We start from the raw sequence: 25,042 nt of genomic DNA, 5'->3' as shown, positions 1-25,042 counted from the left end.
TTGCTTGCATGTTCTCAACCTCACATTTAAAGACTTTGCTTGCCTGTTCTCCACCTCCCAACCAAAGACTTTGCTTGCCTGTTGACCTCCAATCAGAAGACATTGCTTGCCTGTTCTCCACCTCACATTTAAATACTTTGCTTGCCTGTTCTCTACCTCCCATCAGAAGACTTTGCTTGCCTGTTCTCCACCTCCCATCAGAAGACTTTGCTTGCCTGTTCTCCACCTCACATTTAAAGTCTTTGCTTGCCTGTTCTCCACCTCCCATCAGAAGACTTTGCTTGCCTGTTCTCCACCTCCCATCAGAAGACGTTGCTTGCCTGTTCTCCACCTCCCATCAGAAGACTTTGCTTGCCTGTTCTCCACCTCACATTTAAAGACTTTGCTTGCCTGTTCTCCACCTCACATTTAAAGACTTTGCTTGCCTGTTCTCCACCTCCCATCAGAAGACTGTGCTTGCCTGTTCTCCATCTCCCATCAGAAGACTTTGCTTGCCTGTTCTCCACCTCCCATCAGAAGACTTTGCTTGCCTGTTCTCAACCTCCAATCAGAAGACTTTGCTTGCCTGTTCTCCATCTCCCATCAGAAGACTTTGCTTGCCTGTTCTCCACCTCCCATCAGAAGACTTTGCTTGCCTGTTCTCCACCTCACATTTAAAGACTTTGCTTGCCTGTTCTCCACCTCCCATCAGAAGACTTTGCTTGCCTGTTCTCCACCTCACATTTAAAGACTTTGCTTGCATGTTCTCCACCTCACATTTAAAGACTTTGCTTGCCTGTTCTCCACCTCCCATCAGAAGACTTTGCTTGCCTGTTCTCCACCTCCCAACCGAAGACTTTGCTTGCCTGTTCACCTCCCATCAGAAGACTTTGCTTGCCTGTTCTCCACCTCACATTTAAAGACTTTGCTTGCCTGTTCTCCACCTCCCATCAGAAGACTTTGCTTACCTGTTCTCCACCTCACATTTAAAGACTTTGCTTGCCTGTTCTCCACCTCACATTTAAAGACTTTGCTTGCCTGTTCTCCACCTCACATTTAAAGACTTTGCTTGCCTGTTATCCACCTCCCATCAGAAGACTTTGCTTGCCTGTTCTCCACCTCCCATCAGAAGACTGTGCTTGCCTGTTCTCCATCTCCCATCAAAAGACTTTGCTTGCCTGTTCTCCACCTCCCATCAGCGGACTTTGCTTTAGTGTTCTCCACCTCGCATTTAAAGACTTTGCTTGCCTGTTCTCCACCTCCCATCGGAAGACTGTACTTGCCTGTTCTAATCTCCCATCAGAAGACTTTGCTTGCCTGTTCTCCACCTCACATTTAAAGACTGTGCTTGCCTGTTCTCCACCTCACATCAGAAGACTTTGCTTGCCTGTTCTCCACCTCACATTTAAAGACTTTGCTTGCCTGTTCTCCATCTCCCATCAGAAGACTTTACTTGCCTGTTCTCCACCTCAGATTTAAAGACTTTGCTTGCCTGTTCTCCGCCTCCCATCAGAAGACTTTGCTTGCCTGTTCTCCACCTCACATTTAAAGACTTTGCTTGCCTGTTCTCCACCTCACATTTAAAGACTTTGCTTGCCTGTTCTCCACCTCCCATCAGAAGACTGTGCTTGCCTGTTCTCCATCTCCCATCAGAAGACTTTGCTTGCCTGTTCTCCCCCTCCCATCAGAAGACTTTGCTTGCCTGTTCTCCACCTCCCATCAGAAGACTGTGCTTGCCCGTTCTCCATCTCCCATCAGAAGACTGCTTGCCTGTTCTCCACCTCCCATCAGAAGACTTTGCTTGCCTGTTCTCCACCTCACATTTAAAGACTTTGCTTGCCTGTTCTCCACCTCCCATCGAAAGACTTTGCTTGCCTGTTCTCCACCTCCCATCAGAAACTGTGCTTGCCTGTTCTCCATCTCCCATCAGAAGACTTTGCTTGCCTGTTCTCCAACTCCCATTAGAAGACTTTGCTTGCCTGTTCTCCACCTCACATTTAAAGACTTTGCTTGCCTGTTCCTCCACCTCCCATCAGAAGACTGTGCTTGCCTGTTCTCCACCTCACATTCAAATACTTTTCTTGCCTGTTCTCCACTTCACATTTAAGTACTTTGCTTGCCTGTTCTCCACCTCACATTTAAAGACTTTGCTTGCCTGTTCTCCACCTACCATCAGAACACTTTGCTTGCCTGTTCTCCACCTCCCATCAGAAGACTGTGCTTGCCTGTTCTTCATCTCCCATCAGAAGACTTTGCTTGCCTGTTCTCCACCTCCCATCAGAAGACTGTGCTTGCCTGTTCTCCATCTCCCATCAGAAGACTTTGCTTGCCTGTTCTCCACCTCCCATCAGAAGACTGTGCTTGCCTGTTCTCCACCTCACAATTAAAGACTTTGCTTGCCTGTTCTCCATTTCCCATCAGAAGACTGTGCTTGCCTGTTCCCCACCTCACATTTAAAGACTTTGATTGCCTGTTCTCCACCTCCCATCAGAAGACTTTGCTTCCCTGTTCTCCACCTCACATTTAAAGACTTTGCTTGCCTGTTCTCCACCTCACATTTAAAGACTTTGCTTGCCTGTTCTCCACCTCACATTTAAAGACTTTGCTTGCCTGTTCTCCACCTCCCATCAGAAGGCTGTGCTTGCCTGTTCTCCATCTCCCATCAGAAGACTTTGCCTGCCTGTTCTCCACCTCCGATCAGAAGACTTTGCTTGCCTGTTCTCCACCTCACATTTAAAGACTTTGCTTGCATGTTCTCCACCTCACATTTAAAGACTTTGCTTGCCTGTTCTCCACCTCCCATCAGAAGACTTTGCTTGCCTGTTCTCCACCCCCCATCAGAAGACTTTGCTTGCCTGTTCTCCATCTCTCATCAGAAGACTTTGCTTGCCCGTTCTCCACCTCCCATCAGAAGACTTTGCTTGCCTGTTCTCCACCTCACATTTAAAGACTTTGCTTGCCTGTTCTCCACCTCCAATCAGAAGACTTTGCTTGCCTGTTCTCCATCTCCCATCAGAAGACGTTGCTTGCCTGTTCTCCACCTCCCATCAGAAGACTTTGCTTGCCTGTTCTCCACCTCCCATCAGAAGACTTTGCTTGCCTGTTCTCCACCTCACATTTAAAGACTTTGCTTGCCTGTTCTCCACCTCCCATCAGAAGACTGTGCTTGCCTGTTTTCCATCTCCCATCAGAAGACTTTGCTTGCCTGTTCTCCACCTCCCATCAGAAGACTTTGCTTGCCTGTTCTCCACCTCCAATCAGAAGACTTTGCTTGCCTGTTCTCCATCTCATATCAGAAGACTTTGCTTGCCTGTTCTCCACCTCCCATCAGAATACTTTGCTTGCCTGTTCTCCACCTCACATTTAAAGACTTTGCTTGCCTGTTCTCCACCTCCCATCAGAAGACTTTGCTTGCCTGTTCTCCACCTCACATTTAAAGACTTTGCTTGCCTGTTCTCCACCTCCCATCAGAAGACTTTGCTTGCCTGTTCTCCACCCCCCATCAGAAGACTTTGCTTGCCTGTTCTCCATCTCCCATCAGAAGACTTTGCTTACCCGTTCTCCACCTCCCATCAGAAGACTTTGCTTGCCTGTTCTCCACCTCACATTTAAAGACTTTGCTTGCCTGTTCTCCACCTCCAATCAGAAGACTTTGCTTGCCTATTCTCCATCTCCCATCAGAAGACTTTGCTTGCCTGTTCTCCACCTCCCATCAGAAGACTTTGTTTGCCTGTTCTCCACCTCACATTTAAAGACTTTGCTTGCCTGTTCACCACCTCCCATCAGAAGACTTTGCTTGCCTGTTCTCCACCTTCCAACCGAAAACTTTGCTTGCCTGTTCACCTCCCATCAGAAGACTTTGCTTGCCTGTTCTCGCCCTCACATTTAAAGACTCTGCTTCCCTGTTCTCCACCTCCCATCAGAAGACTTGGCTTGCCTGTTTTCCACCTCAAATTTAAAGACTTTGCTTGCCTGTTCTCCACCTCACATTTAAAGACTTTGCTTGCCTGTTCTCCACCTCACATTTAAAGACTGTGCTTGCCTGTTCTCCACCTCCCGTCAGAAGACTTTGCTTGCCTGTTCTCCACCTCCCATCAGAAGACTGTGCTTGCCTGTTCTCCATCTCCCATCAGAAGACTTTGCTTGCCTGTTCTCCACCTCCCATCAGAAGACTTTGCTTGCCTGTTCTCCACCTCACATTTAAAGACTTTGCTTGCCTGTTCTCCACCTCCCATCAGAAGACTGTGCTTGCCTGTTCTCCATCTCCCATCAGAAGACATTGCTTGCCTGTTCTCCACCTCACATTTAAAGACTTTGCTTGCCTGTTCTCCACCTCCCATCAGAAGACTTTGCTTGCCTGTTCTCCATCTCCCATCAGAAGACTTTACTTGCCTGTTCTCCACCTCACATTTAAAGACTTTGCTTTCCTGTTCTCCACCTCCCATCAGAAGACTTTGCTTGCCTGTTCTCCACCTCACATTGAAATACATTTCTTCCCTGTTCTCCACCTCACATTTAAAGACTTTGCTTGCCTGTTCTCCACCTCACAGACTTTGCTTGCCTGTTCTACACCTCCCACCAGAAGACATTGCTTGCCTGTTCTCCACCTCCCATCAGAAGACTGTGCTTGCCTGTTCTCCATCTCCCATCAGAAGACGTTGCTTGCCTGTCCTCCAACTCCCATCAGAAGACTTTGCTTGCCTGTTCTCCACCTCACATTTAAAGACTTTGCTTGCCTGTTCTCCACCTCCCATCAGAAGACTTTGCTTGCCTGTTCTCCACCTCAAATTTAAAGACTTTGCTTGCCTGTTCTCCACCTCCAATCAGAAGACTTTGCTTGCCTGTTCTCCATCTCCCATCAGAAGACTTTGCTTGCCTGTTCTCCACCTCCCATCAGAAGACTTTGCTTGCCTGTTCTCCACCTCACATTTAAAGACTTTGCTTGCATGTTCTCAACCTCACATTTAAAGACTTTGCTTGCCTGTTCTCCACCTCCCATCAGAAGACTGTGCTTGCCTGTTCTTCATCTCCGATCAGAAGACTTTGCTTGCCTGTTCTCCACCTCCCATCAGAAGACTGTGCTTGCCTGTTCTCCATCTCCCATCAGAAGACTTTGCTTGCCTGTTCTCCACCTCCCATCAGAAGACTGTGCTTGCCTGTTCTCCACCTCACATTTAAATACTTTGCTTGCCTGTTCTCCATTTCCCATCAGAAGACTGTGCTTGCCTGTTCCCCACCTCACATTTAAAGACTTTGATTGCCTGTTCTCCACCTCCCATCAGAAGACTTTGCTTCCCTGTTCTCCACCTCACATTTAAAGACTTTGCTTGCCTGTTCTCCACCTCCCATCAGAAGACTGTGCTTGCCTGTTCTCCATCTCCCATCAGAAGACTTTGCCTGCCTGTTCTCCACCTCCGATCAGAAGACTTTGCTTGCCTGTTCTCCACCTTCGATCAGAAGACTTTGCTTGCCTGTTCTCCACCTCACATTTAAAGACTTTGCTTGCCTATTCTCCACCTCACATTTAAAGACTTTGCTTGCCTGTTCTCCACCTCCCATCAGAAGACTTTGCTTGCCTGTTCTCCACCCCCCATCAGAAGACTTTGCTTGCCTGTTCTCCATCTCACATCAGAAGACTTTGCTTGCCCGTTCTCCACCTCCCATCAGAAGACTTTGCTTGCCTGTTCTCCACCTCACATTTAAAGACTTTGCTTGCCTGTTCTCCACCTCCAATCAGAAGACTTTGCTTGCCTGTTCTCCATCTCCCATCAGAAGACGTTGCTTGCCTGTTCTCCACCTCCCATCAGAAGACTTTGCTTGCCTGTTCTCCACCTCCCATCAGAAGACTTTGCTTGCCTGTTCTCCACCTCACATTTAAAGACTTTGCTTGCCTGTTCTCCACCTCCCATCAGAAGACTGTGCTTGCCTGTTCTCCATCTCCCATCAGAAGACTTTGCTTGCCTGTTCTCCACCTCCCATCAGAAGACTTTGCTTGCCTGTTCTCCACCTCCAATCAGAAGACTTTGCTTGCCTGTTCTCCATCTCCCATCAGAAGACTTTGCTTGCCTGTTCTCCACCTCCCATCAGAAGACTTTGCTTGCCTGTTCTCCACCTCACATTTAAAGACTTTGCGTGCCTGTTCTCCACCTCCCATCAGAAGACTGTGCTTGCCTGTTCTCCATCTCCCATCAGAAGACATTGCTTGCCTGTTCTCCACCTCACATTTAAAGACTTTGCTTGCCTGTTCTCCACCTCCCATCAGAAGACTTTGCTTGCCTGTTCTCCACCTCACATTTAAAGACTTTGCTTGCCTGTTCTCCATCTCCCATCAGAAGACTTTACTTGCCTGTTCTCCACCTCACATTTAAAGACTTTGCTTTCCTGTTCTCCACCTCCCATAAGAAGACTTTGCTTGCCTGTTCTCCACCTCATATTGAAAGACTTTTCTTCCCTGTTCTCCACCTCACATTTAAAGACTTTGCTTGCCTGTTCTCCACCTCACATTTAAAGACTTTGCTTGCCTGCTCTCCACCTCCCACCAGAAGACTTTGCTTGCCTGTTCTCCACCTCCCATCAGAAGACTGTGCTTGCCTGTTCTCCATCTCCCATCAGAAGACGTTGCTTGCCTGTTCTCCAACTCCCATTAGAAGACTTTGCTTGCCTGTTCTCCACCTCACATTTAAAGACTTTGCTTGCCTGTTCTCCACCTCCCATCAGAAGACTTTGCTTGCCTGTTCTCCACCTCAAATTTAAAGACTTTGCTTGCCTGTTCTCCACCTCCAATCAGAAGACTTTGCTTTCCTGTTCTCCACCTCCCATCAGAAGACTTTGCTTGCCTGTTCTCCACCTCATATTGAAAGACTTTTCTTCCCTGTTCTCCACCTCACATTTAAAGACTTTGCTTGCCTGTTCTCCACCTCACATTTAAAGACTTTGCTTGCCTGTTCTCCACCTCCCACCAGAAGACTTTGCTTGCCTGTTCTCCACCTCCCATCAGAAGACTGTGCTTGCCTGTTCTCCATCTCCCATCAGAAGACGTTGCTTGCCTGTTCTCCAACTCCCATTAGAAGACTTTGCTTGCCTGTTCTCCACCTCACATTTAAAGACTTTGCTTGCCTGTTCTCCACCTCCCATCAGAAGACTTTGCTTGCCTGTTCTCCACCTCAAATTTAAAGACTTTGCTTGCCTGTTCTCCACCTCCCATCAGAAGACTTTGCTTGCCTGTTCTCCACCTCACATTTAAAGACTTTGCTTGCATGTTCTCAACCTCACATTTAAAGACTTTGCTTGCCTGTTCTCCACCTCCCAACCAAAGACTTTGCTTGCCTGTTGACCTCCAATCAGAAGACATTGCTTGCCTGTTCTCCACCTCACATTTAAAGACTTTGCTTGCCTGTTCTCTACCTCCCATCAGAAGACTTTGCTTGCCTGTTCTCCACCTCCCATCAGAAGACTTTGCTTGCCTGTTCTCCACCTCACATTTAAAGTCTTTGCTTGCCTGTTCTCCACCTCCCATCAGAAGACTTTGCTTGCCTGTTCTCCACCCCCCGTCAGAAGACTTTGCTTGCCTGTTCTCCATCTGCCATCAGAAGACTTTGCTTACCCGTTCTCCACCTCCCATCAGAAGACTTTGCTTGCCTGTTCTCCACCTCACATTTAAAGACTTTGCTTGCCTGTTCTCCACCTCCAATCAGAAGACTTTGCTTGCCTGTTCTCCATCTCCCATCAGAAGACTTTGCTTGCCTGTTCTCCACCTCCCATCAGAAGACTTTGTTTGCCTGTTCTCCACCTCACATTTAAAGACTTTGCTTGCCTGTTCTCCACCTCCCATCAGAAGACTTTGCTTGCCTGTTCTCCACCTTCCAACCGAAAACTTTGCTTGCCTGTTCACCTCCCATCAGAAGACTTTGCTTGCCTGTTCTCGCCCTCACATTTAAAGACTCTGCTTGCCTGTTCTCCACCTCCCATCAGAAGACTTTGCTTGCCTGTTCTCCACCTCACATTTAAAGACTTTGCTTGCCTATTCTCCACCTCACATTTAAAGACTTTGCTTGCCTGTTCTCCACCTCACATTTAAAAACTGTGCTTGCCTGTTCTCCACCTCCCGTCAGAAGACTTTGCTTGCCTGTTCTCCTCCTCCCATCAGAAGACTGTGCTTGCCTGTTCTCCATCTCCCATCAGAAGACTTTGCTTGCCTGTTCTCCACCTCCCATCAGAAGACTTTGCTTGCCTGTTCTCCACCTCACATTTAAAGACTTTGCTTGCCTGTTCTCCACCTCCCATCAGAAGACTGTGCTTGCCTGTTCTCCATCTCCCATCAGAAGACATTGCTTGCCTGTTCTCCACCTCACATTTAAAGACTTTGCTTGCCTGTTCTCCACCTCCCATCAGAAGACATTGCTTGCCTGTTCTCCACCTCACATTTAAAGACTTTGCTTGCCTGTTCTCCATCTCCCATCAGAAGACTTTACTTGTCTGTTCTCCACCTCACATTTAAAGACTTTGCTTTCCTGTTCTCCACCACCCATCAGAAGACTTTGCTTGCCTGTTCTCCACCTCACATTGAAAGACTTTTCTTCCCTGTTCTCCACCTCACATTTAAAGACTTTGCTTGCCTGTTCTCCACCTCACATTTAAAGACTTTGCTTGCCTGTTCTACACCTCCCACCAGAAGACTTTGCTTGCCTGTTCTCCACCTCACATTTAAAGACTTTGCTTGCCTGTTCTCCACCTCCCATCAGAAGACATTGCTTGCCTGTTCTCCACCTCACATTTAAAGACTTTGCTTGCCTGTTCTCCATCTCCCATCAGAAGACTTTACTTGTCTGTTCTCCACCTCACATTTAAAGACTTTGCTTTCCTGTTCTCCACCACCCATCAGAAGACTTTGCTTGCCTGTTCTCCACCTCACATTGAAAGACTTTTCTTCCCTGTTCTCCACCTCACATTTAAAGACTTTGCTTGCCTGTTCTCCACCTCACATTTAAAGACTTTGCTTGCCTGTTCTACACCTCCCACCAGAAGACTTTGCTTGCCTGTTCTCCACCTCCCATCAGAAGACTGTGCTTGCCTGTTCTCCATCTCCCATCAGAAGACGTTGCTTGCCTGTCCTCCAACTCCCATCAGAAGACTTTGCTTGCCTGTTCTCCACCTCACATTTAAAGACTTTGCTTGCCTGTTCTCCACGTCCCATCAGAAGACTTTGCTTGCCTGTTCTCCACCTCAAATTTAAAGACTTTGCTTGCCTGTTCTCCACCTCCAATCAGAAGACTTTGCTTGCCTGTTCTCCATCTCCCATCAGAAGACTTTGCTTGCCTGTTCTCCACCTCACATTTAAAGACTTTGCTTGCATGTTCTCAACCTCACATTTAAAGACTTTGCTTGCCTGTTCTCCACCTCCCATCAGAAGACTGTGCTTGCCTGTTCTTCATCTCCGATCAGAAGACTTTGCTTGCCTGTTCTCCACCTCCCATCAGAAGACTGTGCTTGCCTGTTCTCCATCTCCCATCAGAAGACTTTGCTTGCCTGTTCTCCACCTCCCATCAGAAGACTGTGCTTGCCTGTTCTCCACCTCACATTTAAATACTTTGCTTGCCTGTTCTCCATCTCCCATCAGAAGACTTTGCTTGCCTGTTCTCCACCTCACATTTAAAGACTTTGCTTGCCTGTTCTCCACCTCCCATCAGAAGACTTTGCTTGCCTGTTCTCCACCCCCCATCAGAAGACTTTGCTTGCCTGTTCTCCATCTCTCATCAGAAGACTTTGCTTGCCAGTTCTCCACTTCCCATCAGAAGACTTTGCTTGCCTGTTCTCCACCTCACATTTAAAGACTTTGCTTGCCTGTTCTCCACCTCCAATCAGAAGACTTTGCTTGCCTGTTCTCCATCTCCCATCAGAAGACGTTGCTTGCCTGTTCTCCACCTCCCATCAGAAGACTTTGCTTGCCTGTTCTCCACCTCCCATCAGAAGACTTTGCTTGCCTGTTCTCCACCTCACATTTAAAGACTTTGCTTGCCTGTTCTCCACCTCCCATCAGAAGACTGTGCTTGCCTGTTCTCCATCTCCCATCAGAAGACTTTGCTTGCCTGTTCTCCACCTCCCATCAGAAGACTTTGCTTGCCTGTTCTCCACCTCCAATCAGAAGACTTTGCTTGCCTGTTCTCCATCTCCCATCAGAAGACTTTGCTTGCCTGTTCTCCACCTCCCATCAGAAGACTTTGCTTGCCTGTTCTCCACCTCACATTTAAAGACTTTGCGTGCCTGTTCTCCACCTCCCATCAGAAGACTTTGCTTGCCTGTTCTCCACCTCACATTGAAAGACTTTTCTTCCCTGTTCTCCACCTCACATTTAAAGACTTTGCTTGCCTGTTCTCCACCTCACATTTAAAGACTTTGCTTGCCTGTTCTACACCTCCCACCAGAAGACTTTGCTTGCCTGTTCTCCACCTCCCATCAGAAGACTGTGCTTGCCTGTTCTCCATCTCCCATCAGAAGACGTTGCTTGCCTGTCCTCCAACTCCCATCAGAAGACTTTGCTTGCCTGTTCTCCACCTCACATTTAAAGACTTTGCTTGCCTGTTCTCCACGTCCCATCAGAAGACTTTGCTTGCCTGTTCTCCACCTCAAATTTAAAGACTTTGCTTGCCTGTTCTCCACCTCCAATCAGAAGACTTTGCTTGCCTGTTCTCCATCTCCCATCAGAAGACTTTGCTTGCCTGTTCTCCACCTCACATTTAAAGACTTTGCTTGCATGTTCTCAACCTCACATTTAAAGACTTTGCTTGCCTGTTCTCCACCTCCCATCAGAAGACTGTGCTTGCCTGTTCTTCATCTCCGATCAGAAGACTTTGCTTGCCTGTTCTCCACCTCCCATCAGAAGACTGTGCTTGCCTGTTCTCCATCTCCCATCAGAAGACTTTGCTTGCCTGTTCTCCACCTCCCATCAGAAGACTGTGCTTGCCTGTTCTCCACCTCACATTTAAATACTTTGCTTGCCTGTTCTCCATTTCCCATCAGAAGACTGTGCTTGCCTGTTCCCCACCTCACATTTAAAGACTTTGATTGCCTGTTCTCCACCTCCCATCAGAAGACTTTGCTTCCCTGTTCTCCACCTCACATTTAAAGACTTTGCTTGCCTGTTCTCCACCTCCCATCAGAAGAGTGTGCTTGCCTGTTCTCCATCTCCCATCAGAAGACTTTGCCTGCCTGTTCTCCACCTCCGATCAGAAGACTTTGCTTTCCTGTTCTCCACCTCCGATCAGAAGACTTTGCTTGCCTGTTCTCCACCTCACATTTAAAGACTTTGCTTGCCTGTTCTCCACCTCCCATCAGAAGACTTTGCTTGCCTGTTCTCCACCCCCCATCAGAAGACTTTGCTTGCCTGTTCTCCATCTCTCATCAGAAGACTTTGCTTGCCAGTTCTCCACTTCCCATCAGAAGACTTTGCTTGCCTGTTCTCCACCTCACATTTAAAGACTTTGCTTGCCTGTTCTCCACCTCCAATCAGAAGACTTTGCTTGCCTGTTCTCCATCTCCCATCAGAAGACGTTGCTTGCCTGTTCTCCACCTCCAATCAGAAGACTTTGCTTGCCTGTTCTCCATCTCCCATCAGAAGACTTTGCTTGCCTGTTCTCCACCTCCCATCAGAAGACTTTGCTTGCCTGTTCTCCACCTCACATTTAAAGACTTTGCGTGCCTGTTCTCCACCTCCCATCAGAAGACTGTGCTTGCCTGTTCTCCATCTCCCATCAGAAGACATTGCTTGCCTGTTCTCCACCTCACATTTAAAGACTTTGCTTGCCTGTTCTCCACCCCCCATCAGAAGACTTTGCTTGCCTGTTCTCCATCTCTCATCAGAAGACTTTGCTTGCCAGTTCTCCACTTCCCATCAGAAGACTTTGCTTGCCTGTTCTCCACCTCACATTTAAAGACTTTGCTTGCCTGTTCTCCACCTCCAATCAGAAGACTTTGCTTGCCTGTTCTCCATCTCCCATCAGAAGACGTTGCTTGCCTGTTCTCCACCTCCCATCAGAAGACTTTGCTTGCCTGTTCTCCACCTCCCATCAGAAGACTTTGCTTGCCTGTTCTCCACCTCACATTTAAAGACTTTGCTTGCCTGTTCTCCACCTCCCATCAGAAGACTGTGCTTGCCTGTTCTCCATCTCCCATCAGAAGACTTTGCTTGCCTGTTCTCCACCTCCCATCAGAAGACTTTGCTTGCCTGTTCTCCACCTCCAATCAGAAGACTTTGCTTGCCTGTTCTCCATCTCCCATCAGAAGACTTTGCTTGCCTGTTCTCCACCTCCCATCAGAAGACTTTGCTTGCCTGTTCTCCACCTCACATTTAAAGACTTTGCGTGCCTGTTCTCCACCTCCCATCAGAAGACTGTGCTTGCCTGTTCTCCATCTCCCATCAGAAGACATTGCTTGCCTGTTCTCCACCTCACATTTAAAGACTTTGCTTGCCTGTTCTCCACCTCCCATCAGAAGACTTTGCTTGCCTGTTCTCCACCTCACATTTAAAGACTTTGCTTGCCTGTTCTCCATCTCCCATCAGAAGACTTTACTTGCCTGTTCTCCACCTCACATTTAAAGACTTTGCTTTCCTGTTCTCCACCTCCCATCAGAAGACTTTGCTTGCCTGTTCTCCACCTCATATTGAAAGACTTTTCTTCCCTGTTCTCCACCTCACATTTAAAGACTTTGCTTGCCTGTTCTCCACCTCACATTTAAAGACTTTGCTTGCCTGCTCTCCACCTCCCACCAGAAGACTTTGCTTGCCTGTTCTCCACCTCCCATCAGAAGACTGTGCTTGCCTGTTCTCCACCTCACATTTAAAGACTTTGCTTTCCTGTTCTCCACCACCCATCAGAAGACTTTGCTTGCCTGTTCTCCACCTCACATTGAAAGACTTTTCTTCCCTGTTCTCCACCTCACATTTAAAGACTTTGCTTGCCTGTTCTCCACCTCACATTTAAAGACTTTGCTTGCCTGTTCTACACCTCCCACCAGAAGACTTTGCTTGCCTGTTCTCCACCTCCCATCAGAAGACTGTGCTTGCCTGTTCTCCATCTCCCATCAGAAGACGTTGCTTGCCTGTCCTCCAACTCCCATCAGAAGACTTTGCTTGCCTGTTCTCCACCTCACATTTAAAGACTTTGCTTGCCTGTTCTCCACCTCCCATCAGAAGACTTTGCTTGCCTGTTCTCCACCTCCCATCAGAAGACTTTGCTTGCCTGTTCTCCACCTCACATTTAAAGACTTTGCTTTCCTGTTCTCCACCTCCGATCAGAAGACTTTGCTTGCCTGTTCTCCACCTCACATTTAAAGACTTTGCTTGCCTGTTCTCCTCCTCCCATCAGAAGACTGTGCTTGCCTGTTCTCCATCTCCCATCAGAAGACTTTGCTTGCCTGTTCTCCACCTCCCATCAGAAGACTTTGCTTGCCTGTTCTCCACCTCACATTTAAAGACTTTGCTTGCCTGTTCTCCACCTCCCATCAGAAGACTGTGCTTGCCTGTTCTCCATCTCCCATCAGAAGACATTGCTTGCCTGTTCTCCACCTCACATTTAAAGACTTTGCTTGCCTGTTCTCCACCTCCCATCAGAAGACATTGCTTGCCTGTTCTCCACCTCACATTTAAAGACTTTGCTTGCCTGTTCTCCATCTCCCATCAGAAGACTTTACTTGTCTGTTCTCCACCTCACATTTAAAGACTTTGCTTTCCTGTTCTCCACCACCCATCAGAAGACTTTGCTTGCCTGTTCTCCACCTCACATTGAAAGACTTTTCTTCCCTGTTCTCCACCTCACATTTAAAGACTTTGCTTGCCTGTTCTCCACCTCACATTTAAAGACTTTGCTTGCCTGTTCTACACCTCCCACCAGAAGACTTTGCTTGCCTGTTCTCCACCTCCCATCAGAAGACTGTGCTTGCCTGTTCTCCATCTCCCATCAGAAGACGTTGCTTGCCTGTCCTCCAACTCCCATCAGAAGACTTTGCTTGCCTGTTCTCCACCTCACATTTAAAGACTTTGCTTGCCTGTTCTCCACGTCCCATCAGAAGACTTTGCTTGCCTGTTCTCCACCTCAAATTTAAAGACTTTGCTTGCCTGTTCTCCACCTCCAATCAGAAGACTTTGCTTGCCTGTTCTCCATCTCCCATCAGAAGACTTTGCTTGCCTGTTCTCCACCTCACATTTAAAGACTTTGCTTGCATGTTCTCAACCTCACATTTAAAGACTTTGCTTGCCTGTTCTCCACCTCCCATCAGAAGACTGTGCTTGCCTGTTCTTCATCTCCGATCAGAAGACTTTGCTTGCCTGTTCTCCACCTCCCATCAGAAGACTGTGCTTGCCTGTTCTCCATCTCCCATCAGAAGACTTTGCTTGCCTGTTCTCCACCTCCCATCAGAAGACTGTGCTTGCCTGTTCTCCACCTCACATTTAAATACTTTGCTTGCCTGTTCTCCATTTCCCATCAGAAGACTGTGCTTGCCTGTTCCCCACCTCACATTTAAAGACTTTGATTGCCTGTTCTCCACCTCCCATCAGAAGACTTTGCTTCCCTGTTCTCCACCTCACATTTAAAGACTTTGCTTGCCTGTTCTCCACCTCCCATCAGAAGAGTGTGCTTGCCTGTTCTCCATCTCCCATCAGAAGACTTTGCCTGCCTGTTCTCCACCTCCGATCAGAAGACTTTGCTTTCCTGTTCTCCACCTCCGATCAGAAGACTTTGCTTGCCTGTTCTCCACCTCACATTTAAAGACTTTGCTTGCCTGTTCTCCACCTCCCATCAGAAGACTTTGCTTGCCTGTTCTCCACCCCCCATCAGAAGACTTTGCTTGCCTGTTCTCCATCTCTCATCAGAAGACTTTGCTTGCCAGTTCTCCACTTCCCATCAGAAGACTTTGCTTGCCTGTTCTCCACCTCACATTTAAAGACTTTGCTTGCCTGTTCTCCATCTCCCATCAGAAGACTTTACTTGCCTGTTCTCCACCTCACATTTAAAGACTTTGCTTTCCTGTTCTCCACCTCCCATCAGAAGACTTTGCTTGCCTGTTCTCCACCTCATATTGAAAGACTTTTCTTCCCTGTTCTCCACCTCACATTTAAAGACTTTGCTTGCCTGTTCTCCACCTCACATTTAAAGACTTTGCTTGCCTGCTCTCCACCTCCCACCAGAAGACTTTGCTTGCCTGTTCTCCACCTCCCATCAGAAGACTGTGCTTGCCTGTTCTCCACCTCACATTTAAAGACTTTGCTTTCCTGTTCTCCACCACCCATCAGAAGACTTTGCTTGCCTGTTCTCCACCTCACATTGAAAGACTTTTCTTCCCTGTTCTCCACCTCACATTTAAAGACTTTGCTTGCCTGTTCTCCACCTCACATTTAAAGACTTTGCTTGCCTGTTCTACACCTCCCACCAGAAGACTTTGCTTGCCTGTTCTCCACCTCCCATCAGAAGACTGTGCTTGCCTGTTCTCCATCTCCCATCAGAAGACGTTGCTTGCCTGTCCTCCAACTCCCATCAGAAGACTTTGCTTGCCTGTTCTCCACCTCACATTTAAAGACTTTGCTTGCCTGTTCTCCACCTCCCATCAGAAGACTTTGCTTGCCTGTTCTCCACCTCCCATCAGAAGACTTTGCTTGCCTGTTCTCCACCTCACATTTAAAGACTTTGCTTTCCTGTTCTCCACCTCCGATCAGAAGACTTTGCTTGCCTGTTCTCCACCTCACATTTAAAGACTTTGCTTGCCTGTTCTCCTCCTCCCATCAGAAGACTGTGCTTGCCTGTTCTCCATCTCCCATCAGAAGACTTTGCTTGCCTGTTCTCCACCTCCCATCAGAAGACTTTGCTTGCCTGTTCTCCACCTCACATTTAAAGACTTTGCTTGCCTGTTCTCCACCTCCCATCAGAAGACTGTGCTTGCCTGTTCTCCATCTCCCATCAGAAGACATTGCTTGCCTGTTCTCCACCTCACATTTAAAGACTTTGCTTGCCTGTTCTCCACCTCCCATCAGAAGACATTGCTTGCCTGTTCTCCACCTCACATTTAAAGACTTTGCTTGCCTGTTCTCCATCTCCCATCAGAAGACTTTACTTGTCTGTTCTCCACCTCACATTTAAAGACTTTGCTTTCCTGTTCTCCACCACCCATCAGAAGACTTTGCTTGCCTGTTCTCCACCTCACATTGAAAGACTTTTCTTCCCTGTTCTCCACCTCACATTTAAAGACTTTGCTTGCCTGTTCTCCACCTCACATTTAAAGACTTTGCTTGCCTGTTCTACACCTCCCACCAGAAGACTTTGCTTGCCTGTTCTCCACCTCCCATCAGAAGACTGTGCTTGCCTGTTCTCCATCTCCCATCAGAAGACGTTGCTTGCCTGTCCTCCAACTCCCATCAGAAGACTTTGCTTGCCTGTTCTCCACCTCACATTTAAAGACTTTGCTTGCCTGTTCTCCACGTCCCATCAGAAGACTTTGCTTGCCTGTTCTCCACCTCAAATTTAAAGACTTTGCTTGCCTGTTCTCCACCTCCAATCAGAAGACTTTGCTTGCCTGTTCTCCATCTCCCATCAGAAGACTTTGCTTGCCTGTTCTCCACCTCACATTTAAAGACTTTGCTTGCATGTTCTCAACCTCACATTTAAAGACTTTGCTTGCCTGTTCTCCACCTCCCATCAGAAGACTGTGCTTGCCTGTTCTTCATCTCCGATCAGAAGACTTTGCTTGCCTGTTCTCCACCTCCCATCAGAAGACTGTGCTTGCCTGTTCTCCATCTCCCATCAGAAGACTTTGCTTGCCTGTTCTCCACCTCCCATCAGAAGACTGTGCTTGCCTGTTCTCCACCTCACATTTAAATACTTTGCTTGCCTGTTCTCCATTTCCCATCAGAAGACTGTGCTTGCCTGTTCCCCACCTCACATTTAAAGACTTTGATTGCCTGTTCTCCACCTCCCATCAGAAGACTTTGCTTCCCTGTTCTCCACCTCACATTTAAAGACTTTGCTTGCCTGTTCTCCACCTCCCATCAGAAGAGTGTGCTTGCCTGTTCTCCATCTCCCATCAGAAGACTTTGCCTGCCTGTTCTCCACCTCCGATCAGAAGACTTTGCTTTCCTGTTCTCCACCTCCGATCAGAAGACTTTGCTTGCCTGTTCTCCACCTCACATTTAAAGACTTTGCTTGCCTGTTCTCCACCTCCCATCAGAAGACTTTGCTTGCCTGTTCTCCACCCCCCATCAGAAGACTTTGCTTGCCTGTTCTCCATCTCTCATCAGAAGACTTTGCTTGCCAGTTCTCCACTTCCCATCAGAAGACTTTGCTTGCCTGTTCTCCACCTCACATTTAAAGACTTTGCTTGCCTGTTCTCCACCTCCAATCAGAAGACTTTGCTTGCCTGTTCTCCATCTCCCATCAGAAGACGTTGCTTGCCTGTTCTCCACCTCCCATCAGAAGACTTTGCTTGCCTGTTCTCCACCTCCCATCAGAAGACTTTGCTTGCCTGTTCTCCACCTCACATTTAAAGACTTTGCTTGCCTGTTCTCCACCTCCCATCAGAAGACTGTGCTTGCCTGTTCTCCATCTCCCATCAGAAGACTTTGCTTGCCTGTTCTCCACCTCCCATCAGAAGACTTTGCTTGCCTGTTCTCCACCTCCAATCAGAAGACTTTGCTTGCCTGTTCTCCATCTCCCATCAGAAGACTTTGCTTGCCTGTTCTCCACCTCCCATCAGAAGACTTTGCTTGCCTGTTCTCCACCTCACATTTAAAGACTTTGCGTGCCTGTTCTCCACCTCCCATCAGAAGACTGTGCTTGCCTGTTCTCCATCTCCCATCAGAAGACATTGCTTGCCTGTTCTCCACCTCACATTTAAAGACTTTGCTTGCCTGTTCTCCACCTCCCATCAGAAGACTTTGCTTGCCTGTTCTCCACCTCACATTTAAAGACTTTGCTTGCCTGTTCTCCATCTCCCATCAGAAGACTTTACTTGCCTGTTCTCCACCTCACATTTAAAGACTTTGCTTTCCTGTTCTCCACCTCCCATCAGAAGACTTTGCTTGCCTGTTCTCCACCTCATATTGAAAGACTTTTCTTCCCTGTTCTCCACCTCACATTTAAAGACTTTGCTTGCCTGTTCTCCACCTCACATTTAAAGACTTTGCTTGCCTGCTCTCCACCTCCCACCAGAAGACTTTGCTTGCCTGTTCTCCACCTCCCATCAGAAGACTGTGCTTGCCTGTTCTCCATCTCCCATCAGAAGACGTTGCTTGCCTGTTCTCCAACTCCCATTAGAAGACTTTGCTTGCCTGTTCTCCACCTCACATTTAAAGACATTGCTTGCCTGTTCTCCACCTCCCATCAGAAGACTTTGCTTGCCTGTTCTCCACCTCAAATTTAAAGACTTTGCTTGCCTGTTCTCCACCTCCAATCAGAAGACTTGCTTTCCTGTTCTCCACCTCCCATCAGAAGACTTTGCTTGCCTGTTCTCCACCTCATATTGAAAGACTTTTCTTCCCTGTTCTCCACCTCACATTTAAAGACTTTGCTTGCCTGTTCTCCACCTCACATTTAAAGACTTTGCTTGCCTGTTCTCCACCTCCCACCAGAAGACTTTGCTTGCCTGTTCTCCACCTCCCATCAGAAGACTGTGCTTGCCTGTTCTCCACCTCACATTTAAAGACTTTGCTTGCCTGTTCTCCACCTCCCATCAGAAGACTTTGCTTGCCTGTTCTCCACCTCAAATTTAAAGACTTTGCTTGCCTGTTCTCCACCTCCCATCAGAAGACTTTGCTTGCCTGTTCTCCACCTCACATTTAAAGACTTTGCTTGCATGTTCTCAACCTCACATTTAAAGACTTTGCTTGCCTGTTCTCCACCTCCCAACCAAAGACTTTGCTTGCCTGTTGACCTCCAATCAGAAGACATTGCTTGCCTGTTCTCCACCTCACATTTAAAGACTTTGCTTGCCTGTTCTCTACCTCCCATCAGAAGACTTTGCTTGCCTGTTCTCCACCTCCCATCAGAAGACTTTGCTTGCCTGTTCTCCACCTCACATTTAAAGTCTTTGCTTGCCTGTTCTCCACCTCCCATCAGAAGACTTTGCTTGCCTGTTCTCCACCCCCCGTCAGAAGACTTTGCTTGCCTGTTCTCCATCTCCCATCAGAAGACTTTGCTTACCCGTTCTCCACCTCCCATCAGAAGACTTTGCTTGCCTGTTCTCCACCTCACATTTAAAGACTTTGCTTGCCTGTTCTCCACCTCCAATCAGAAGAATTTGCTTGCCTGTTCTCCATCTCCCATCAGAAGACTTTGCTTGCCTGTTCTCCACCTCCCATCAGAAGACTTTGTTTGCCTGTTCTCCACCTCACATTTAAAGACTTTGCTTGCCTGTTCTCCACCTCCCATCAGAAGACTTTGCTTGCCTGTTCTCCACCTTCCAACCGAAAACTTTGCTTGCCTGTTCACCTCCCATCAGAAGACTTTGCTTGCCTGTTCTCGCCCTCACATTTAAAGACTCTGCTTGCCTGTTCTCCACCTCCCATCAGAAGACTTTGCTTGCCTGTTCTCCACCTCACATTTAAAGACTTTGCTTGCCTATTCTCCACCTCACATTTAAAGACTTTGCTTGCCTGTTCTCCACCTCACATTTAAAGACTGTGCTTGCCTGTTCTCCACCTCCCGTCAGAAGACTTTGCTTGCCTGTTCTCCTCCTCCCATCAGAAGACTGTGCTTGCCTGTTCTCCATCTCCCATCAGAAGACTTTGCTTGCCGGTTCTCCACCTCCCATCAGAAGACTTTGCTTGCCTGTTCTCCACCTCACATTTAAAGACTTTGCTTGCCTGTTCTCCACCTCCCATCAGAAGACTGTGCTTGCCTGTTCTCCATCTCCCATCAGAAGACATTGCTTGCCTGTTCTCCACCTCACATTTAAAGACTTTGCTTGCCTGTTCTCCACCTCCCATCAGAAGACATTGCTTGCCTGTTCTCCACCTCACATTTAAAGACTTTGCTTGCCTGTTCTCCATCTCCCATCAGAAGACTTTACTTGTCTGTTCTCCACCTCACATTTAAAGACTTTGCTTTCCTGTTCTCCACCACCCATCAGAAGACTTTGCTTGCCTGTTCTCCACCTCACATTGAAAGACTTTTCTTCCCTGTTCTCCACCTCACATTTAAAGACTTTGCTTGCCTGTTCTCCACCTCACATTTAAAGACTTTGCTTGCCTGTTCTACACCTCCCACCAGAAGACTTTGCTTGCCTGTTCTCCACCTCCCATCAGAAGACTGTGCTTGCCTGTTCTCCATCTCCCATCAGAAGACGTTGCTTGCCTGTCCTCCAACTCCCATCAGAAGACTTTGCTTGCCTGTTCTCCACCTCACATTTAAAGACTTTGCTTGCCTGTTCTCCACCTCCCATCAGAAGACTTTGCTTGCCTGTTCTCCACCTCAAATTTAAAGACTTTGCTTGCCTGTTCTCCACCTCCAATCAGAAGACTTTGCTTGCCTGTTCTCCATCTCCCATCAGAAGACTTTGCTTGCCTGTTCTCCACCTCCCATCAGAAGACTTTGCTTGCCTGTTCTCCACCTCACATTTAAAGACTTTGCTTGCATGTTCTCAACCTCACATTTAAAGACTTTGCTTGCCTGTTCTCCACCTCCCATCAGAAGACTGTGCTTGCCTGTTCTTCATCTCCGATCAGAAGACTTTGCTTGCCTGTTCTCCACCTCCCATCAGAAGACTGTGCTTGCCTGTTCTCCATCTACCATCAGAAGACTTTGCTTGCCTGTTCTCCACCTCCCATCAGAAGACTGTGCTTGCCTGTTCTCCACCTCACATTTAAATACTTTGCTTGCCTGTTCTCCATTTCCCATCAGAAGACTGTGCTTGCCTGTTCCCCACCTCACATTTATAGACTTTGATTGCCTGTTCTCCACCTCCCATCAGAAGACTTTGCTTCCCTGTTCTCCACCTCACATTTAAAGACTTTGCTTGCCTGTTCTCCACCTCCCATCAGAAGAGTGTGCTTGCCTGTTCTCCATCTCCCATCAGAAGACTTTGCCTGCCTGTTCTCCACCTCCGATCAGAAGACTTTGCTTTCCTGTTCTCCACCTCCGATCAGAAGACTTTGCTTGCCTGTTCTCCACCTCACATTTAAAGACTTTGCTTGCCTGTTCTCCACCTCCCATCAGAAGACTTTGCTTGCCTGTTCTCCACCCCCCATCAGAAGACTTTGCTTGCCTGTTCTCCATCTCTCATCAGAAGACTTTGCTTGCCCGTTCTCCACCTCCCATCAGAAGACTTTGCTTGCCTGTTCTCCACCTCACATTTAAAGACTTTGCTTGCCTGTTCTCCACCTCCAATCAGAAGACTTTGCTTGCCTGTTCTCCATCTCCCATCAGAAGACGTTGCTTGCCTGTTCTCCACCTCCCATCAGAAGACTTTGCTTGCCTGTTCTCCACCTCCCATCAGAAGACTTTGCTTGCCTGTTCTCCACCTCCAATCAGAAGACTTTGCTTGCCTGTTCTCCATCTCCCATCAGAAGACTTTGCTTGCCTGTTCTCCACCTCCCATCAGAAGACTTTGCTTGCCTGTTCTCCACCTCACATTTAAAGACTTTGCTTGCCTGTTCTCCACCTCCCATCAGAAGACTGTGCTTGCCTGTTCTCCATCTCCCATCAGAAGACATTGCTTGCCTGTTCTCCACCTCACATTTAAAGACTTTGCTTGCCTGTTCTCCACCTCCCATCAGAAGACTTTGCTTGCCTGTTCTCCACCTCACATTTAAAGACTTTGCTTGCCTGTTCTCCATCTCCCATCAGAAGACTTTACTTGCCTGTTCTCCACCTCACATTTAAAGACTTTGCTTTCCTGTTCTCCACCTCCCATCAGAAGACTTTGCTTGCCTGTTCTCCACCTCACATTGAAAGACTTTTCTTCCCTGTTCTCCACCTCACATTTGAAGACTTTGCTTGCCTGTTCTCCACCTCACATTTAAAGACTTTGCTTGCCTGTTCTCCACCTCCCACCAGAAGACTTTGCTTGCCTGTTCTCCACCTCCCATCAGAAGACTGTGCTTGCCTGTTCTCCATCTCCCATCAGAAGACGTTGCTTGCCTGTTCTCCAACTCCCATCAGAAGACTTTGCTTGCCTGTTCTCCACCTCACATTTAAAGACTTTGCTTGCCTGTTCTCCACCTCCGATCAGAAGACTTTGCTTGCCTGTTCTCCACCTCAAATTTAAAGACTTTGCTTGCCTGTTCTCCACCTCCAATCAGAAGACTTTGCTTGCCTGTTCTCCATCTCCCATCAGAAGACTTTGCTTGCTTGTTCTCCACCTCCCATCAGAAGACTTTGCTTGCCTGTTCTCCACCTCACATTTAAAGACTTTGCTTGCATGTTCTCAACCTCACATTTAAAGACTTTGCTTGCCTGTTCTCCACCTCCCAACCATAGACTTTGCTTGCCTGTTGACCTCCAATCAGAAGACATTGCTTGCCTGTTCTCCACCTCACATTTAAAGACTTTGCTTGCCTGTTCTCTACCTCCCATCAGAAGACTTTGCTTGCCTGTTCTCCACCTCCCATCAGAAGACTTTGCTTGCCTGTTCTCCATCTCCCATCAGAAGACTTTGCTTGCCTGTTCTCCACCTCCCATCAGAAGACTTTGCTTGCCTGTTCTCCACCTCCAATCAGAAGACTTTGCTTGCCTGTTCTCCATCTCCCATCAGAAGACTTTGCTTGCCTGTTCTCCACCTCCCATCAGAAGACTTTGCTTGCCTGTTCTCCACCTCACATTTAAAGACTTTGCTTGCCTGTTCTCCACCTCCCATCAGAAGACTGTGCTTGCCTGTTCTCCATCTCCCATCAGAAGACATTGCTTGCCTGTTCTCCACCTCACATTTAAAGACTTTGCTTGCCTGTTCTCCACCTCCCATCAGAAGACTTTGCTTGCCTGTTCTCCACCTCACATTTAAAGACTTTGCTTGCCTGTTCTCCATCTCCCATCAGAAGACTTTACTTGCCTGTTCTCCACCTCACATTTAAAGACTTTGCTTTCCTGTTCTCCACCTCCCATCAGAAGACTTTGCTTGCCTGTTCTCCACCTCACATTGAAAGACTTTTCTTCCCTGTTCTCCACCTCACATTTAAAGACTTTGCTTGCCTGTTCTCCACCTCACATTTAAAGACTTTGCTTGCCTGTTCTCCACCTCCCACCAGAAGACTTTGCTTGCCTGTTCTCCACCTCCCATCAGAAGACTGTGCTTGCCTGTTCTCCATCTCCCATCAGAAGACGTTGCTTGCCTGTTCTCCAACTCCCATCAGAAGACTTTGCTTGCCTGTTCTCCACCTCACATTTAAAGACTTTGCTTGCCTGTTCTCCACCTCCGATCAGAAGACTTTGCTTGCCTGTTCTCCACCTCAAATTTAAAGACTTTGCTTGCCTGTTCTCCACCTCCAATCAGAAGACTTTGCTTGCCTGTTCTCCATCTCCCATCAGAAGACTTTGCTTGCTTGTTCTCCACCTCCCATCAGAAGACTTTGCTTGCCTGTTCTCCACCTCACATTTAAAGACTTTGCTTGCATGTTCTCAACCTCACATTTAAAGACTTTGCTTGCCTGTTCTCCACCTCCCAACCAAAGACTTTGCTTGCCTGTTGACCTCCAATCAGAAGACATTGCTTGCCTGTTCTCCACCTCACATTTAAAGACTTTGCTTGCCTGTTCTCTACCTCCCATCAGAAGACTTTGCTTGCCTGTTCTCCACCTCCCATCAGAAGACTTTGCTTGCCTGTTCTCCACCTCCCATTTAAAGTCTTTGCTTGCCTGTTCTCCACCTCCCATCAGAAGACTTTGCTTGCCTGTTCTCCACCTCACATTTAAAGACTTTGCTTGCCTGTTCTCCACCTCCCATCAGAAGACTTTGCTTGCCTGTTCTCCACCTCACATTCAAAGACTTTGCTTGCCTGTTCTCCACCTCACATTTAAAGACTTTGCTTGCCTGTTCTCCACCTCCAATCAGAAGACTTTGCTTGCCTGTTCTCCATCTCCCATCAGAAGACTTTGCTTGCCTGTTCTCCACCTCCCATCAGAAGACTTTGCTTGCCTGTTCTCCACCTCACATTTAAAGACTTTGCTTGCATGTTCTCAACCTCACATTTAAAGACTTTGCTTGCCTGTTCTCCACCTCCCAACCAAAGACTTTGCTTGCCTGTTCACCTCCCATCAGAAGACATTGCTTGTCTGTTCTCCACCTCACATTTAAAGACTTTGCTTGCCTGTTCTCTACCTCCCATCAGAAGACTTTGCTTGCCTGTTCTCCACCTCCCATCAGAAGATTTTGCTTGCCTGTTCTCCACCTCACATTTAAAGTCTTTGCTTGCCTGTTCTCAACCTCCCATCAGAAGACTTTGCTTGCCTGTTCTCCACCTCACATTTAAAGTCTTTGCTTGCCTGTTCTCTACCTCCCATCAGAAGACTTTGCTTGCCTGTTCTCCACCTCACATTTAAAGTCTTTGCTTGCCTGTTCTCCACCTCCCATCAGAAGACTTTGCTTGCCTGTTCTCCACCTCACATTTAAAGACTTTGCTTGCCTGTTCTCCACCTCCCATCAGAAGACTTTGCTTGCCTGTTCTCCACCTCACATTCAAAGACTTTGCTTGCCTGTTCTCCACCTCACATTTAAAGACTTTGCTTGCCTGTTCTCCACCTCCAATCAGAAGACTTTGCTTGCCTGTTCTCCATCTCCCATCAGAAGACTTTGCTTGCCTGTTCTCCACCTCCCATCAGAAGACTTTGCTTGCCTGTTCTCCACCTCACATTTAAAGACTTTGCTTGCCTGTTCTCCACCTCCCAACCAAAGACTTTGATTGCCTGTTCACCTCCCATCAGAAGACATTGCTTGCCTGTTCTCCACCTCACATTTAAAGACTTTGCTTGCCTGTTCTCCACCTCCCATCAGAAGACTTTGCTTGCCTGTTCTCCACCTCACATTTAAAGTCTTTGCTTGCCTGTTCTCAACCTCCCATCAGAAGACTTTGCTTGCCTGTTCTCCACCTCACA

The sequence above is a fragment of the Ambystoma mexicanum genome, chromosome 8 (assembly GCF_040938575.1).
Source record: "Ambystoma mexicanum isolate Mex_15411 chromosome 8, UKY_AmexF1_1, whole genome shotgun sequence".
Lineage (NCBI taxonomy): Eukaryota > Metazoa > Chordata > Amphibia > Caudata > Ambystomatidae > Ambystoma > Ambystoma mexicanum.
This window is presented reverse-complemented; position numbering follows the sequence as displayed.